The 15,709-nt window shown below is 55.3% G+C and overlaps 2 long non-coding RNA genes across 3 annotated transcripts; one reads left to right on the forward strand and one right to left on the reverse strand.

Moving 5' to 3' along the window:
• Positions 1 to 90: 90 nt before the first annotated feature.
• LOC140686666 (uncharacterized) lies at positions 91 to 12,400 on the forward strand. 2 transcript variants are annotated; one of them, XR_012060469.1, is made up of 2 exons: positions 91 to 170; positions 9,576 to 9,871. It is a non-coding gene; the product is annotated as an uncharacterized lncRNA (long non-coding RNA). The 2 variants fall into 2 exon arrangements; XR_012060468.1 differs by lacking the exon at positions 9,576 to 9,871 and adding an exon at positions 11,428 to 12,400 and having other exon boundaries at positions 97 to 170.
• A 1,060-nt stretch (positions 12,401 to 13,460) lies between these two features.
• Positions 13,461 to 14,918, reverse strand: LOC140686538 (uncharacterized). Its single transcript, XR_012060359.1, has 3 exons — positions 14,724 to 14,918; positions 14,314 to 14,403; positions 13,461 to 13,654 (listed from the first exon to the last, which is right to left on the reverse strand). It is a non-coding gene; the product is annotated as an uncharacterized lncRNA (long non-coding RNA).
• Positions 14,919 to 15,709: the final 791 nt, after the last annotated feature.

Below are 15,709 nucleotides of genomic sequence, written 5' to 3' on the forward strand. Positions count from 1 at the left end.
GGCCTGTGGAAAATGCCAGCAGGCGGCGCTTCGGTTCGTTGCTCCCCGCCCCCCCACCCTTGAAGCCCCTGCAACCGTCAGGGAGCAGCCCGCCCACGCGGGGAGTACCGCAGCGAGAAGCTTCGGCGGGAACGAGGCCGACGGCCGGCTGTGCCGGTTGCGCCCCTGAGGTGAGTACGGCGGCGGTGGCGAGGCGCGGGGCGCCGGAAGGATGGGGGATGCGGCGGCTGCCGCCTCAGGTCCCCGCGGGGGGAGGGAGGCCACGAGGGCCTCCCCGGGGCGGGGAGGGCGGGCGCTGGCAGTCTGGGTGCCAGGGGCCACGGCTGTGGGCGCGGTGAGCACCACGGAGCCCTGGTCGCTCCCCACCCTGAGCACCCCGGAGCCCTTGTCGCTCCCCACCCCGGGCACCCCGGAGCCCTTGTCGCTCCCCATCCTGGGCACCCCGGAGCCCTTGTCTCTCCCCACCCTGGGCACCCCGGAGCCCTTTTCGCTCCCCACCCAGGGCACCCCGGAGCCCTTGTCTCTCCCCACCCAGGGCACCCCGGAGCCCTTGTCGCTCCCCACCCTGGGCACCCCGGAGCCCGTGACGCTCCCCACCCTCGGCATCCCGGAGCCCGTGACGCTCCCCAACATGGGCACCCCGGAGGCCTTGCCGCTCCCACCCTGGGAACTCCGGAGGCCTTGCCGCTCCCTATCTTGGGCACCCCAGAGCCCATGACGCTCCCCACCCTGGGCACCCTGGAGCCTTTGTCGCTCCCCACCCTTCCCTCGGCCCCAAAGTTGTGCCCCCGCTGCTTGGGCGCTCCGGGGATGGGCGCGGAAGCCTCAGTGGGGCTTGGCCTGCCACCGAGCCTGCCCAGCACCTGGACTCTTGGGAGTCGCCGAGCCCTATGGGGCCAAAAGTGGGTGGTGCCCCTGCCTCCCGCTGCCCCCCCCACTGATCTGACTCCTGTATGATTTGGAGAAACTCCCATTGTCACAAGGTAGGTTCTGTTTCCATTTTAGGAAATTATAACTCTCCTTTGACAATTTTGTTTTCTAGTAGTTTCTTTGATGTGACATAGGCATGATTTGATTGTTTGGAAAGGCTAAGCCAACCAAATGTATAGTGACATTTAGGTCCAAGGCCGAAAAAATCAGTTTCTTCCTAGCACCGATTATGCTGTGCACAAGAAAAGCATGAAAGTAGCGAAGAGAGGCACCCGTCATTACAGATCTTTAGGCTGCTTAGTGGCTCGTTTGGCTAGCATTGGAGTTACACAGAAATAGGAAAGACACTGCCTAATATGTTTTGAAAGGTGGCTTTTTGTACAAGTGTATACTCTGCCCTTCAAATTCTTTTAGGATCCTTTTCTGGAACATAAAATTGAGTGTGTAAATATATATATATTTGTGTATAATATATATTTTGTAGCATATACCCATGTATATGTCGAATGGAACATATATATATTCCATTCAATGTATCATGGTAGTAAATAACGATGGAGAGAATTAGTTTTCTCAAATAAAGATAGACTATGAGTAGCTTTGTTTCTGAAATAAGTGAAATGAGCTTTTGATCCTCACTATATTTGCTTTGAAAATGGGAGTGACTTCTGCTAGTTCGTAGCTCCGGTGTTCCTTCTACCCCTCTCTGTCTCTCAGCACCTGTCTTGTCTCTCTTTCTCTCTGTTGCTCTCTCCCTCTGCCTCTCTGTGTTTCAGTCTCTCTGTCTCTTTTCCTGGATGCATGTGCGTGTAAATTTACGTGTGTATCTGTGTATTTATGTGTTTGTATCGTTAGGGCCCAGGGCAGGTCACTTGTGAAAATGCCTTGATGACATAGTGATTGTTTTCATGGTGCTGAAGTACAAACCTCTTTGCAAGTTGTGCGAGCACTTTGGTGGGGTCAGCTCCAAGGATCGGCACTGCCGGGGAAGGGCTGCTGCGCCTGTGGCCCTTTGATGCGTCCTGCTCACTGTTTCCCTGAAGAGGAGTGTGTGTTGTCTCGTCCCTCCGGGGGATCTGCTGAGGCCTCTGCCTCCTCACGTTGTGACCAGGGCTGGCTGTCACCAGGCTAAAGACCTGCCAGCGTCATGGTGACCAGTGCTGTCTCCACAGTGTGTCCGTCTGCCTGTGTCCTCCCCCGAGAGGTCGAGCACGTCTAACGCACACTGGCCACCTGCTGTGCCTCTCGTTGGAACTGCCCGCCCGTGTGTGTTGTGTTTGTTTAGAGCACTGGGTTTCGAGGGGTTTTTGGACCCCAGGGATGTGTAGCCTTTCTCCAAACTTGGGACCTTGCGGGTCGTGGAGTGTCTTTCCGGGTATATTTCTGGGCTTTTGCTGGTTTCTTGATTTGCGTGCTTTTGTTTCTGCCCCAGGAAGAGCTAAGCATCTCCCTTGTGTCTTGTGTCTGTGGTGTCACAGGGGGAAGAGCAGTGCCTCCCCCGAGGTTATGCACAGACTTACCGAAAGGGCTTCATTTTGCACATGACCTCTTTAGCCCACCTGGATTTCCCTTTCAAATAATCAAAAGCGATTTCAAGTGGAAACAAAAGAAAACATCACCAGCCCCCGCTTAAGCCACGTGGGCAGGCACGCAAAGCCAGCTTTCCTGTGGCTTCATTGACAGGGAACACCCAGGAGAGGTAAAGACACCCAGAGGAGAAGAGGACTCGGGGCTGTCAGGGGCTGGGGCGTGAGGGGGTGGGGGGCAGTGCGTGCTGTGGATCCAAGTTTTTCCTTTAAGAAAGGAATGGTGTGAGCCTGCATGGTAGTGATGGTCGCACGGCATCGTGAAGGCACCCAGTGCTCCTGAATTGCACAATTTCAGAGGGACAAAGTCTATATTTTATTAAAAGAAACTTAAAAAGGCAAAATAAAGGATGCCATAACCGATATGAAAGAAACAGAGGAAAGTGAAGAAAAAGCAAGCACAAATCACTTCAGGGGAATGGAAGTCAAGGTCGGGTGCGGGAGGGGATTCATGGTGGGATTGTGAAGAAGAAGGTGCGGGTGGGCGCAGAGGGGGCTCAGCCCCAGGGGCTGGTGACGCCTGAACTGGCTGTCCGTGGCCCAGCGTTCCAGCTGCAGATGCAGCATCTTTAGGACCTTTGGAAGCAGCAGGAGCTGCGGGATCGTCAGGAGCAGCAGGAGCGGCAGGATCTTCAGGAGCAGCATTAGCTGCTGGAGCTGCAGATGCTGCAGGAGCAGCAGGAGGGAGCTCGGGGTCTCCCGCTGGATCCTGATGGTCCTGGTTTTGGTCTCTGGCATCTTCCCCTGCCCCCACCTGCTCTGGATCTGTGACTGTTGGAAGTGGAGAGAGCTTTCAGTCTCGTGGAGGCGCTCGCTCGTGCTGTGAGAGAGGAAAACTTGAGCCTCGTGCCTCCCTTTCCATGGGCGTCTTCAAGGCCAGACATCTTCCCAGAGCTTTCCGGACAGCTCCCAACAGCAAGTGCCCACAGGATGTGTTTTGTGACTGAACTCGTGTAGACAGGTGGTCTGAGACCAATGTTGGCTCTGGTGCCAGCAGCAGCCTCTGGGGACGCCTCCCTGTGTGGCCCAGCCCTCGGCCCTCCCTCGCCTCCGCATGTTCACCGGCCCCGCCCTTCTCACCTTGGGGCTGTGCCTCGGTGGGCTCCTGGTCCTCCACCTGACTCCCAGGGAGCTGCTCCAGGTCAGAGCCGGGTCTGTTGAGCTGTCTATCAGCCGCGGGCAGGACCCTGGCGTGACGCCTGGGCGGTTTCTGGGGAGGAGGCCGTCGTGGTGGCGGGGACCCCTCCGTGTGCAGACTCACCCGGAGCTGGTGCTGGCCCTGAGAAGCGTGCAGCGGCCCCTCGGTCGGGGAGGCGGCGTGGGTGTCCTGATCCGGCGGCTCCTGCAGTGTCCGGCTCTGCAATGACAGTGAGTGGCAGCGGGCCGGGCCCGGAGGTCTCAGAGCCCTGCCCGGCCAGGACCACTCCCGCTTCTGCCCGCTCGACCCTCTGCTGCCAGATCAGACTGGGACCTCGGTCAGCTGAGACGGCCACCCGGGAGGGAAGAGACACAGCCAGAGGGCACGGGCTTCGACTCGGGCGGCAGGGCCCTGCCCGGCTGGCCACAGCCCAGCCCGCCAGCTGGGACCCGGGGTGCGGACGTGACAGGCCCCCCCAGGCCTCTGACCTGCTCGTGCTTGAGGCAGGCCCCCCCACCCCAGCCCAACATGACTGCCCACCTCCACCAACAAAGGGAAGGGGATGTGGGGCTATACCCGGGTGGGGTCTGAGTGGTGGCCCGGCCTGGGCGGGCCTGCCCCGGGCCTCCCTGGGTTACCTTTGGGTCCCTGTGGCCAAAAGGCCAGAGGCGCCTGGGGTGAGAGCTGAGCCAGCGCCGGCACCGCTGGCCCAGGCCCTCGCTGCGGGCCTTCCGGGGGCCGCGGCCTCGGGGTGTTGGGACGCAGCAGAACATGTGTGACTGAGTTGAAGTGAGTTGACCAACCGGGTGAGCTGAGTAGGGGCTTCTCGACAGAGTGGGTGCCCGGTGACCTGGGTTCTAAGTTGTGTTGGGTTCGGTTGCCAGGGAAGTGAGGTCACTTCCTGGGGTCCCCTTCCCCAAGCTTCCTCGTTCCGCAGAGCTCCCCAAGGGCCTCTCTGGGCTGCTGACTGCTCAGCTCCCAGCCCATGCCGTGTCCGCACACAGTGACACCAACTCGGCCCCCCTGCCCAGGACCCTGCGGAGGCCTGGATGCAGCCAGGGCGCCAGCTCTGAGGAGGCAGCTGGGTTCGGACCCGGCCCGCCGTCGCCCGCAGTGCTGTCACCCTGGACGAGCCGCCTGCCTCTCAGGGTCTCCCCAGTCCCCCATCGGCACAGTGGGGATCATCCTGGCCCCTCCTTCCCTGGGAAGCCATCGTGTCTCCAGAGGCACAAACACCTACCGCACCTGTCAGTCCCGCGGGCTGGAATCCCAGGGAGCTCGTGCGCAGACTCAGCAGAGGGAGGGCCCCACAGAGGGCTGGCGGAGCGCAGAGCACACCCCACACAGGCTGGGTGGGGTCTGCCCTGGGGTCCGGAGAAAGTCACGTCCCTTGCCACCTGCTTCCCAGCTCCGTGTCGGGGCCGGGGGCGGAGAAACTGAACATAACTGTGACTTCGTTCTTGCTGACATACCACCTCCTGGGTCACTGTGTCATGTTTAGATTCAGGCCCAGTGTGTCATCTCAGCCCCTGGGGTTGGCTGCCCCACAATGCTCTCAGCTTTTATGCCTTCTGGTCACGTGTCCTCGTGTGAGCCCCCACCACACCCTCCCCCGCAGGGTGGATGGACATTGGGACCTGGTTGTGACATGCAGAGTGACGTGTGAAAATGGGCGTGACTTCCGCTCGTTCCCAGCTCCGGTGTTCCTTCTCCCCCTGTGTGTCTCTCAGCGCCTGTCTTGTCTCTCTCTCTCTCTCTCTCTCTGTTTCTCTCTCCCTCTGCCTGTGTGTGTTTCAGTCTCTCTGTCTCTTTTCCTGGATGCATGTGCGTGTCCATTTACCTGCGTATCTGTGTATTTATGTGTTTGTATCGTTAGGGCCCAGGGCAGGTCACTTGTGAAAATGCCTTGATGACATAGTGATTGTTTTCATGGTGCTGAAGTACAAACCTCTTTGCAAGTTGTGCGAGCACTTTGGTGGGGTCAGCTCTAAGGATCGGCACTGCCGGGGAAGGGCTGCTGCGCCTGTGGCCCTTTGATGCGTCCTGCTCACTGTTTCCCTGAAGAGGAGTGTGTGTTGTCTCGTCCCTCCGGGGGATCTGCTGAGGCCTCTGCCTCCTCACGATGTGACCAGGGCTGGCTGTCACCAGGCTAAAGACCTGCCAGCGTCATGGTGACCAGTGCTGTCTCCACAGTGTGTCCGTCTGCCTGTGTCCTCCCCCGAGAGGTCGAGCACGTCTGACGCACACTGGCCACCTGCTGTGCCTCTCGTTGGAACTGCCCGCCCGTGTGTGTTGTGTTTGTTTAGAGCACTGGGTTTCGAGGGGTTTTTGGACCCCGGGGATGTGTAGCCTTTCTCCAACCTTTGGGACCTTGCGGGTCGTGGAGTGTCTTTCCGGGTATATTTCTGGGCTTTTGCTGGTTTCTTGATTTGCGTGCTTTTGTTTCTGCCCCAGGAAGAGCTAAGCATCTCCCTTGTGTCTTGTGTCTGTGGTGTCACAGGGGGAAGAGCAGTGCCTCCCCCGAGGTTATGCACAGAGTTACCGAAAGGGCTTCATTTTGCACATGACCTCTTTAGCAATCCTGGATTTCCCTTTCAAATAAGCAAAATGCGATTTCAAGTGGAAACAAAAGAAAACATCACCAGCCCCCGCTTAAGCCACGTGGGCAGGCACGCAAAGCCAGCTTTCCTGTGGCTTCATTGACAGGGAACACCCAGGAGAGGTAAAGACACCCAGAGGGGAAGAGGACTCGGGGCTGTCAGGGGCTGGGGGGTGAAGGGGTGGGGGGCAGTGCGTGCTGTGGATCCAAGTTTTTACTTTGAAGAAAGGAATGGTGTGAGCCTGCATGGTAGTGATGGTCGCACGGCATCGTGAAGGCACCCAGTGCTCCTGAATTGCACAATTTCAGAGGGACCAAGTCTATATTTTATTAAAAGAAACTTAAAAAGGCAAAATAAAGGATGCCATAACCGATATGAAAGAAAGAGATGGAAGTCAAGAAAAATAATCACGAAGGACTTCAGGGGAATGGAAGTCAATTTCGGGTGCTGGAGGGGATTCATGGAGGTATTTTCAAGAAGAAATTGCATTTGGGCACAGAGGGAGCTCAGCCCCACGGGCTGATGACAGCTGCACATGCTCTCTGTGGCTCAGTATTCCAGCTGCAGTTGCAGCATCTTCAGGATGTTCGGAAACAGTGGGAGCTGTGGGTGCTTTTGTAGCAGCAGGATCTTCGGAACCGTCAGGAGAAGCAGGAGCTATTGTAGTGGCAGGAGCCGCAGGATCTTCATGAGCAACGTTAGCTCAGGCCAGAAATTGAGGAGGGAATCCTGTGCCGTGTTTGTCTGCTCATTGTGAGCACGTGGCCCCTTACAGTGGACGTAGCAGTCGAGGTGTTCAGGAATATTCAAAGCATGAGGTTGCTGTGTAAATCTGAGGGGCCACAGCCAGTCTAAGGTTAGGACGCTGCTACCATCAGCTAGTGAGTAAGCGATCGGCACTCCCACAACCCACTCCCAAGGGCGCTGAATTCGCGTCTAACTGAGTGAGATCATGACTGAGCCTCTGGGCGAGAGCCCAGCCTGGCCGTGTCGGGACATCAGATCCGCAGAGCCATGGGACACACTACGAGTATTGGCAAAGCCATGGAACGTGTGGCCAGATGTTACCGCGGCCGTGGGAAGCCTTTGGGTCTTTGGTTGTGCTTAGACAGCGAGGTTCCCCTTTGTGAGCAGCACCTCCTCCATCATAAACAGTTCCAAACCCTACCTGCTTCCTGCGGGCACATGGGCCCCGTCGATCCATAACATTCTTTGGGGTTTGTTCAACAATTTTCTTTTTATTTGTGATTACACTTTATGATCCTGCCTTAGTTATTTTTAACCTTGTACAATTCTCGTGTACAAATGTTAGCGCCTTCAAAGTGGGAGTACCTCTAAATTATTTAAGATGCTCTTTAAATAGTGCACCGCTTCCATTTGCTGCCTGTTTCCTTCTGACCAAAATGAAGACAGGCACAACCGCCTGTGTGGACAGCCCGCCGTAGCCGGTGTGTGAGGTTCCCAAGGCATCACACCATGCTTGGCGTGGCTCCTGTCCTTTGAAGTGACCCATTCCGTGTGTTCCCTCTAGACCCTTGCATGCCTCCTGTGCTTCAGCCTCAGTAGAGTAGAGGACAGCCTCGAACTTCCAAATGGTTCCATGGACCCTGACCCTGGGCCGGTCCACTCCGGGGTCTGTGTCTTCAGGGTGGACCCCCAGACCCAGCCACCCTGAGCCTGCCATGTTTATCTGACTCCAAAGCCACCAGGGCTTCCAATATCTTCTGTCACTTGAAGCAATAACTAATTCTAAACTGTACAGACAGGTCTGGTCCAAAGCAGATTGGTGATTCAAAGACAAGCCATGTGTATGCGTTTTCCCAGATTGCAGGGCACCATGGGGACTGACACCCCCAAACCCTGGCTGATGGGTGGGCTCTGGGCTCAGGCAGGATCCAGCCAGCCTTCAGAGACACGATGCTCTGTCTGCAGCTGATAGAAATCCTGCACCATCGTCCCAGGAGTGAGCTGGATAGAGTGCTTGAATCCCTGGTTTCACCTCTCTCTCGAGAAGGAAAGTCTGGGTTGGCCTGTCACCATGTCCTGGTTCACCAGGGGGTGAACAATCTAGGTTCCAGGTTGGGCCCACCCTTCTGCGTGGTGTGTTCTGTGATCGCCTGAGTTGGGATCCTGCTGGTCTACCCGTGTGGCCAGCCCTACCCCTGCCCCGCACGCATGACTCGTAGGGCAACCGCTGCCTCTGTGTGTGTCGCCCACGCAGGAAATGCAAGGTCACACTGTGCCCTGCATTGAGTAGCGCTCTTGGGAGGGGTCACAGATCTGCTGGTACACTTGTCATTCTCAGTATGCAGCCCCATTAGTTATGTGTAACTAACTCCCCAGAAACTGACTTATCCTTGGTTTTGTAATGGCTTCAATGAACAAAAGAGCAACAAAGCAAAAACCAAAAATCCAAACTCCGTAGAGACCATGAGTTTCAAAATATTTTGGTTTGCTGAAATAAATGAGGGGTGAGCTGTGGCCAGCTGACAGTTGGCGGCCTCGGCAGTGTCCCTGGGCCTGAACATCCCGCCTCCCCAGCTGCGGTTTGCTTTGAAAGTCGAATTTGCACTAGCAGCCTCTCATTTTCATGTAATACTCCAGGTACTGCAGTGGATGACGAAAGACGTGACGTTTCTCCATACGGCGCGTTGGGTTTCATCTGGCTTCACAAGTCCTTAGGCTGTGAGGCTGTGGGTGGGTCTAAATCAGGAGGTTCAAGGTCTGCTGGGAGATGTTTCGCCAGGCCCAGAGGTCAGCAGGCAGGACGGGGACCCCCACCTGGGTGTCAGGAGGCCGGTCATGATGGGTCAGGCCTCCAAGTTGACTTTGGGGTACGGCAAAGAGATTTGAAGAGCTCCGATTCCACAGTACGCATCGTCCATCGACATATGTGGCAAGAAAAGTCCAGGCCAGGTGCCCAGTGGTTGGCAAAGTGGGCGGTGGGGGGAATAGTGTTGTGACTTTTCCCGGGATGGACTCAGGAGCTCGAGGGCGTCCCGTCCAAGGCAGGGGTAGCTGGCCCCAGGGAGCGCTGACAGACAGTTGTCCACCACCGCGCAGTCCCTCAGTGGTGGGAGGGCACCCTTGATTCTGTGTGACCTGATGGGCAAGAGCCACAGGCAGGCCCCATGCCTGGGAGGGAGGCAGTGTGGGCGGAGCAGCTGAACATAGGAATGTAGGAGCGTGGGGTGCAGGGGGCACTCGAGTGGCTGGGACTGGGGTTGGCGTGGCCAGCAGGGCGGCCAGTGAGACCAGCATGGACCATGGGCCCAGCCCCAGCAACTGGAATCTGACCTAGATTTTTCCTCTCGGGGTCAGGGGCCGGCACCCCAGACGGGGAGCGCCTGGTGAACTTTCACTTCTGGGAAGCCACAGGATGCTTTGGAAAGGATTGGGGGAGTTTCCCTTATGTCTCGTGTGCGCGCACACGTCGTGGAGGCAGGTCCTGTGATGGTGCAGCGGAATTTGTCTCCTCCATCATCTGTTTCATAACAAACTGAATTTCAAGGTTCCCACTTTGGGGCTAGACTTCCTTACACGACTTTACTTTGTGGTAACGACTCAGACATTTGTATTCCTTAATTACTCTGAAAACATAATCTGTTCCATATCAACTCTGTTCTTTAAGATATAAAGAAATTATTCTGCCAGAGGTCTTGCTTAATGCAAGTGTCTGTGGTGTGTGTGTGTGTGTGAATGGCATGGCGTAAGCAAAATTAAAATCAGTTATTTGTTCCTGGGATTAAGATGGATTCATATAAAGAACAAATTGTCTTGGAATACGGACAGACGACTGCCTCCCCCTGGGAATTCCCTGACGGCCATGACTTGATTTCCCCTAGAAATCCTGACCCCGGGAGGAGAGGGGGCAGCAGCTCTGGGACACAGAGGTGGCCTTGACTCCCACCAAAGTACCAGTGGTGCCTGGGCGTCTGTCTCCAACATCTGCTAGAGAGGGCGAAAGTCTCTTTTCTTTCTTCCTTTACTGAAGTCCCGCAGCCTTAAGGCACTGAATTGGTCCCATTCTCCGTAGTTTGTCCTTTGTTTCATTTTGTTGTGTTTAGGTTTTGGGTATACGTGGAGGCCTGAGGGGAGAGACACAGGTGGGTGTTGGTGCAGGGATTCTGGAGGGAAGAGCCGGCAGCCCCCCACCCACCTCCCTCCCAGTTACCCAGGGAGCCACTCAAGGTCAGCACCTCTCAGCTAACAGTGACACCAGCAAAGTTGTGCTGGTGTTGTTGGAGCCCTTAGCTCAAGCGTGCACGGTGGTGGCGGTGCCTGGCCGGCTGGATCGAAACAGCCAGGCGTGTCCCCAGGCATTGGGTTTGCCCCACCGCCCATCCCCAGATGTGCCCAGGCACAGAGTCACCCTCACTTAGGCCTCATGCTGTGAGATTGGAACAGCACATGGACTGTCAGCTGAGCCCTGCCTCTGCTTTAACAACGGATCTCTAGCAAAGTCATACAGCATTGGCCTGAAAACTCCCTGCCTTATCTTAGCATACGTTCTATCCTAAAAGTGTATCTGGCAGCGCCACCTGCCAGCGCATCTTAGAAAACACAGATTGTTCCCTCAGTGAGGACAGTTGTCCTGTCTCTTTCCGTAAGGCCTCTTTGACACCAACCAGTGGGAGACCGCGGGCCCCCAGGTGCCCTCATACTCCACACGCTTCCCCACTTATGTGGAGCCAACCCAGCCCCCAATGCCTGATTAGAGGCCTGCCGTGTCCCCGTCATTCTGTGGAGCGGTGTAGGTGGTCACTGGACGTTCCTGGGGATGACAGGACATACAAGAGCAGATTTCACTGAAAATGTGCGGGAGGCGGGATGGGGATCGTGATGGATGGTGAGCAGTTGGCAGTCGCTGCAGCACGGGTGTACTGGGCTCCCCCAGGCACTGTCTTCTGTGGTTCCAGGCAGATCAGACTTTGGATGGGTTGGATTCCAAAACAGCTGGCAATCGTTGACTAAGAATTGATGTTTAGACAGCGAGGAAGTCCCAGACCAACCACCAAGAGATCTGTCCACCACTTGGGCTTTGTAAAGATGTGCAGGGCCGCCTGCAGGCACAGCCACGCAGCGTCCCGTCTGCGGGCTCTCACTCCCCGGGGCACGTGCATTGGGCAGTGGGCCCACCAGCAGCCAGAACTTGTTTCTTGCCTCTCACCAGCAATTCCCATGCCCCCTGAGGTCGGGCACGAAGCACACGTCTCAGGGGACCACTCCCACGTCCTGGGACTCCTGACAAAGACACCAGGGCCTCTCCTGCCGGCCTGGAGTGCCGGCTCTCCCCGCCCAGGCATCAGTCTCAGAGTGGCCTGCAGTTCTGCCTTTGCCCCTGGCGAAACCGTGGCTGCACAAGCCCTTTGCACTCAGCATCGCATGCAGTGAAGTTCCTAATTGTGTGTCACTTACTTTGGATTCCAAGACACGCAGCATGCGCAAAGGGACATGCCCCGGTCAACACGGGTCGTCTGCCGGCTGGCCGCAGAGCGTCCCGCCCTGGCGGGTCCTGGCCCCCGCACCTCAGCGGCTCCCACACTCCTCCTGCAGCGCCCCCACTTCGCCCCGGCACCCTCCCCATCTCTCGTGCACACTGATGGCACACCACCCTGCACACGCGGAGATGATGTAAGGTGATCATGGCCACCTCTTAGCAGCAGATTCCACTCTCATTTAAGGTAAACCCAAAGCCCACTCTTGGGTTCCCTTTACTCACTGAGAAGGGTTGTGGGAACCCTTCAGCCCTTCCGTGTCCCTTCCTGGGCACAGAGTGGCCCCGGTGACACATCCTCCCACCAGTAGAGCTCCCTGAGAACACTTCTCTAGACGTGGAAATGAGATGTCTGTGTCAGAAGGACAACAACGCAATATCACTGTGTAACTTCTCATGATAGATTTGTATGATCAATACGGGTCTATTTTTACGTCCACTGGACACTAGAGCAGCTTCCAGTCTTTTCCAAGATTGTTAAATTGAGACAAGTCATTGAATAATTTGTCCTATTTTTATTTAAAAACAAAGTGAATGGACTGAAATCTTAAATGTGAATGTACATTTCTTTATTGCAACTTTTCTACTGAGTGTTTGCACTATACTTTCTGGAATCTTATTTAACAAAAATAAAGGGAAAAAAATGCTTGACTATACTCCGTGGCCAATTTAATTGAAAAACAGACGACTGTGTGGATGTTTTCAAGACACTCCTGTGTGTTTCACGTACCCTGTCATTTTGTACAATGCAGTCACCGTGTCCTCCTTCAGGGCCCTGGGGTGGGGTCTGCTCCCCTTCTGATGAGGAGCCCCATCTCGTGACAGGTGGGAGCAGTGGATGGGCATACTTCGGTGCTCAATTTTTGCACCTAAATGTGAGATTCCAGGGAAGAAGATTTGAATTATTTGTAATTCCTCATGACTAGTCTCTCTAACCAGTGTCTTCCCGCTATTTTAATCTTTTATAAAACAATAGGAAAAACTCTTGCCTGCCTGAAATGAAATATGGAAGTTAGGGTCCAGCCTCACTGTTGGTCTGTGCCCCATGCAGACCTAGGGAGTCCTGGGCCCTTTGGGCAGATGGGCTCGGCCACCTCCAGGCAGAGGCCTCGGTGAAACAGCGCAATCCAGGGCTGCTGGGAAAAGCATTTAGAAGACTGAGTGATGGCTTCATGGTGACTTAGGGAAAAAAATCCATCCCAGCCCAGATTGGAGTGTGGGCCCTAATTGTGGCAGGTGCTAATTCTCCTGCATCCTCAGAGAATGTCAGTGGGTGCCTCTGTCCCCCTTGAGAGCAGGTTAAGTTTTATCAGTGCCCTGGACCTTCCAAAGCTTCCTGCCTGATGAGCCTGTGGATGGTGCGAAGCATGGCCAGAAGAGGAGCGCGGTCACCATGGAGACCTGAGAACTGCCAGTGGGGAGCCTGGACCACTGGGAAGCCGTGGGCAGAGGAAGGCACAGGAGGAGACCCCAGGAGATCGCACTGGCGGAGAGGTGGGGTGCGCGGGTTCCACGCTCTGGAAGCGCTCAGATTTTCTCAGGTTCTGTGTCGTGCGGGCGTGTGGGGGGAACCTAGTAACTGAGGGTGTAAGCCTGGGTGTGCTTGAGCTGTGACCGCCACGCGGTAGGCTCCACGGTACTGCTGGTGAGGAGAAAGTATTCACCGGACACTTGTTAAAAATGGTAGGAGAGTTTATTCAAGCCTAGTGCCAAAAGGGAGAGAGATCGCACTCCACTCCAGATACAGCAAACACAGCTGAGGGTTCTTGGCCACCGGGCAGAGTATGCGGCTCCTCTGTGGATGGAGAGGTACCAAGAGGAGCTTGGTCAGGTATCCAGCACCAGGATTCTTGCTTCAGGGCAGCCAAGGACTTGGACATCAGGGGTGGGGGATGAGGAATTTCTAAGAAGAGCCAAGATAAAGTGGAAGAAGAACAAGAAGTGGACATTGCCCTCCCAGGTGTTAAGGCTTCTTATAAACTTATGGACAGTCATCTGACGGGGTAAAATTGGAGGCCGAGAAACAAACCCAAACAGGTCAATGTGTAGGGCCTTAGCACCTAGAAAGAAGGCCTTGCACATTGGGAGGAGAGGCATGGAAACCTGTCCACCTGGAGAACACTGGCTCACAGAACAAGGGAATCCCCCTGGTGTCCCTGGGACGGTGCACTGGGTCTGGTGTCCCAGCCAGCGGGGCCTCTGAGCACAGGTCGCTGGCGGGGAAGAAAAGTGGGCAGGGGGATCCAGATGAGGGGAGCTGTGTAGCAACTTGGGGCAACGATGCAGATGCCAAAGCTGGGCCTGTCCGACAGCGAGCTCAGGAGGGATTCAGCTGCTGCTTTGGGAGGTGTCAGGAGGTGGGGGGGGATACCCCGACCCTGGCTCCTGAAGCACCCCTCCCCTCCCTTCCTACTTCGCTCCCACACAGCGCCCCTCACTCCAACCTGCCTTGGCCTACCTGTGCCCCACATAGACCTCGATGCTTCCCTCCACATTGCCCGACCTCCAGCCTCCCTGCCTGCCTTCGACCATCCCCAGCATCCCCATCCTGCCTTGACCTACCTGCACCTGGGGCTCCGTCCTGCTTCCCTGATGAGGCCTGGCCTTCTTGGATATGTGCATCTCCCGGCAACCTCTGGAGCCCTGAAGTACCTGAAAGAACCGTAATTTAAGAAAAAGAATAAAGTCCAATTATAAAATTTCTATAATTTTATTCATTGAATAATGTTTTTTACGTTTAGATATAAAATATGCATATCTGTGTGCATATGCATGAATATATATTGGGTATTTATGTAACAAAATTGCATATTAACATTTTCTTTCTCTAAAAAATTTAAGCATTCTGGGAAAATGTTAGCATTTAAAAATCTTTCTTTTAAGAAATCAAATAATATACAAACGCTCGAAGTTTCTTTTTCACCTTTCCTTTATCCCATTCCCTTCCTTCCATCCGAAGAGGTAACCCTTACCTGAAGTCAGTGTTGTTTTACTTTCCCAGCTGTTTTTTTTTTTTTCGCCAGTCCCGCGGCCTGGCGAGGGTGGGGCTCCGGTGAAAGGATGAGGGGCGGGTTCCCCTCCCGATCTCAGCAAAGCTCCCAAAACGACAGCGGCGGGGCCAGCCTGCCGCTGCCTCAGGCGGCCCACGAACCATTCAAAGCGCCCGCGCCGAGGTACCCGGCGCTCGCGATTGGCTGAGCCGGACCAGCGCCCCTCGGCGTGGCCGGCCCCCCACGCAGCGGCCGCGGGTCCCGCCCCGCCGGTGCGCATGCGCGCAGTCCCCACAGGAAAGAGTCTGCGCACACCCCCGCCCGGCCTCAGTCTCGCGCCGCGGCTCCGTCCCCTGTCCGCGGAGGCTTGTTTGCTCGGCGACACAGCAAGCGCTGAGGCCGGCAGGGGGCTGAGCGGACCCAAGGCGGCTGCGGTGGGCCGGCCTGTGGAAAATGCCTCAATCAAAACTTTTAAAATATCGGAGAATAATGGCTAAGCAGGCAATCTACTTTCGAGCCATCTTCCAAAAGCTATTATTTCAGGGTTTCAGTGTTCCCTGCTTTTTCATTCACTGTCCTTCAGAAGTATATTTTCAAATAAATTTCTACCATTATAAACACACAGTCAAATCAAAAGCCTGGAATAAATTCTGAAATGCAGAGAACTAAAGGTCACCACTGTTTCAGGCATTGCCCTCTCAACGCCACGACTCAGGGGAAAGCAACCTAAGTGATGAAGTAGAAAACAGTAGAAAAAAGTTCACAAATCACAGGGTGATTTTTTATTTTAAAACTATTTATTCAAAAGAAAATTCATTATTCTTGTAACTGAAGCCTGTGACAATCACAAATGTGGCAAATCTATAAGAACAGCCGTAGCTTCTCTGGATTGAGAAAATGGAAACCTTCTATGCTCTCAAACACAATGCGGATGACCGCCTTCGCCTTTTTTATCCCCTGAGAGCTGA

This window comes from Vicugna pacos, chromosome 17, assembly GCF_048564905.1.
Source record: "Vicugna pacos chromosome 17, VicPac4, whole genome shotgun sequence".
NCBI lineage: Eukaryota > Metazoa > Chordata > Mammalia > Artiodactyla > Camelidae > Vicugna > Vicugna pacos.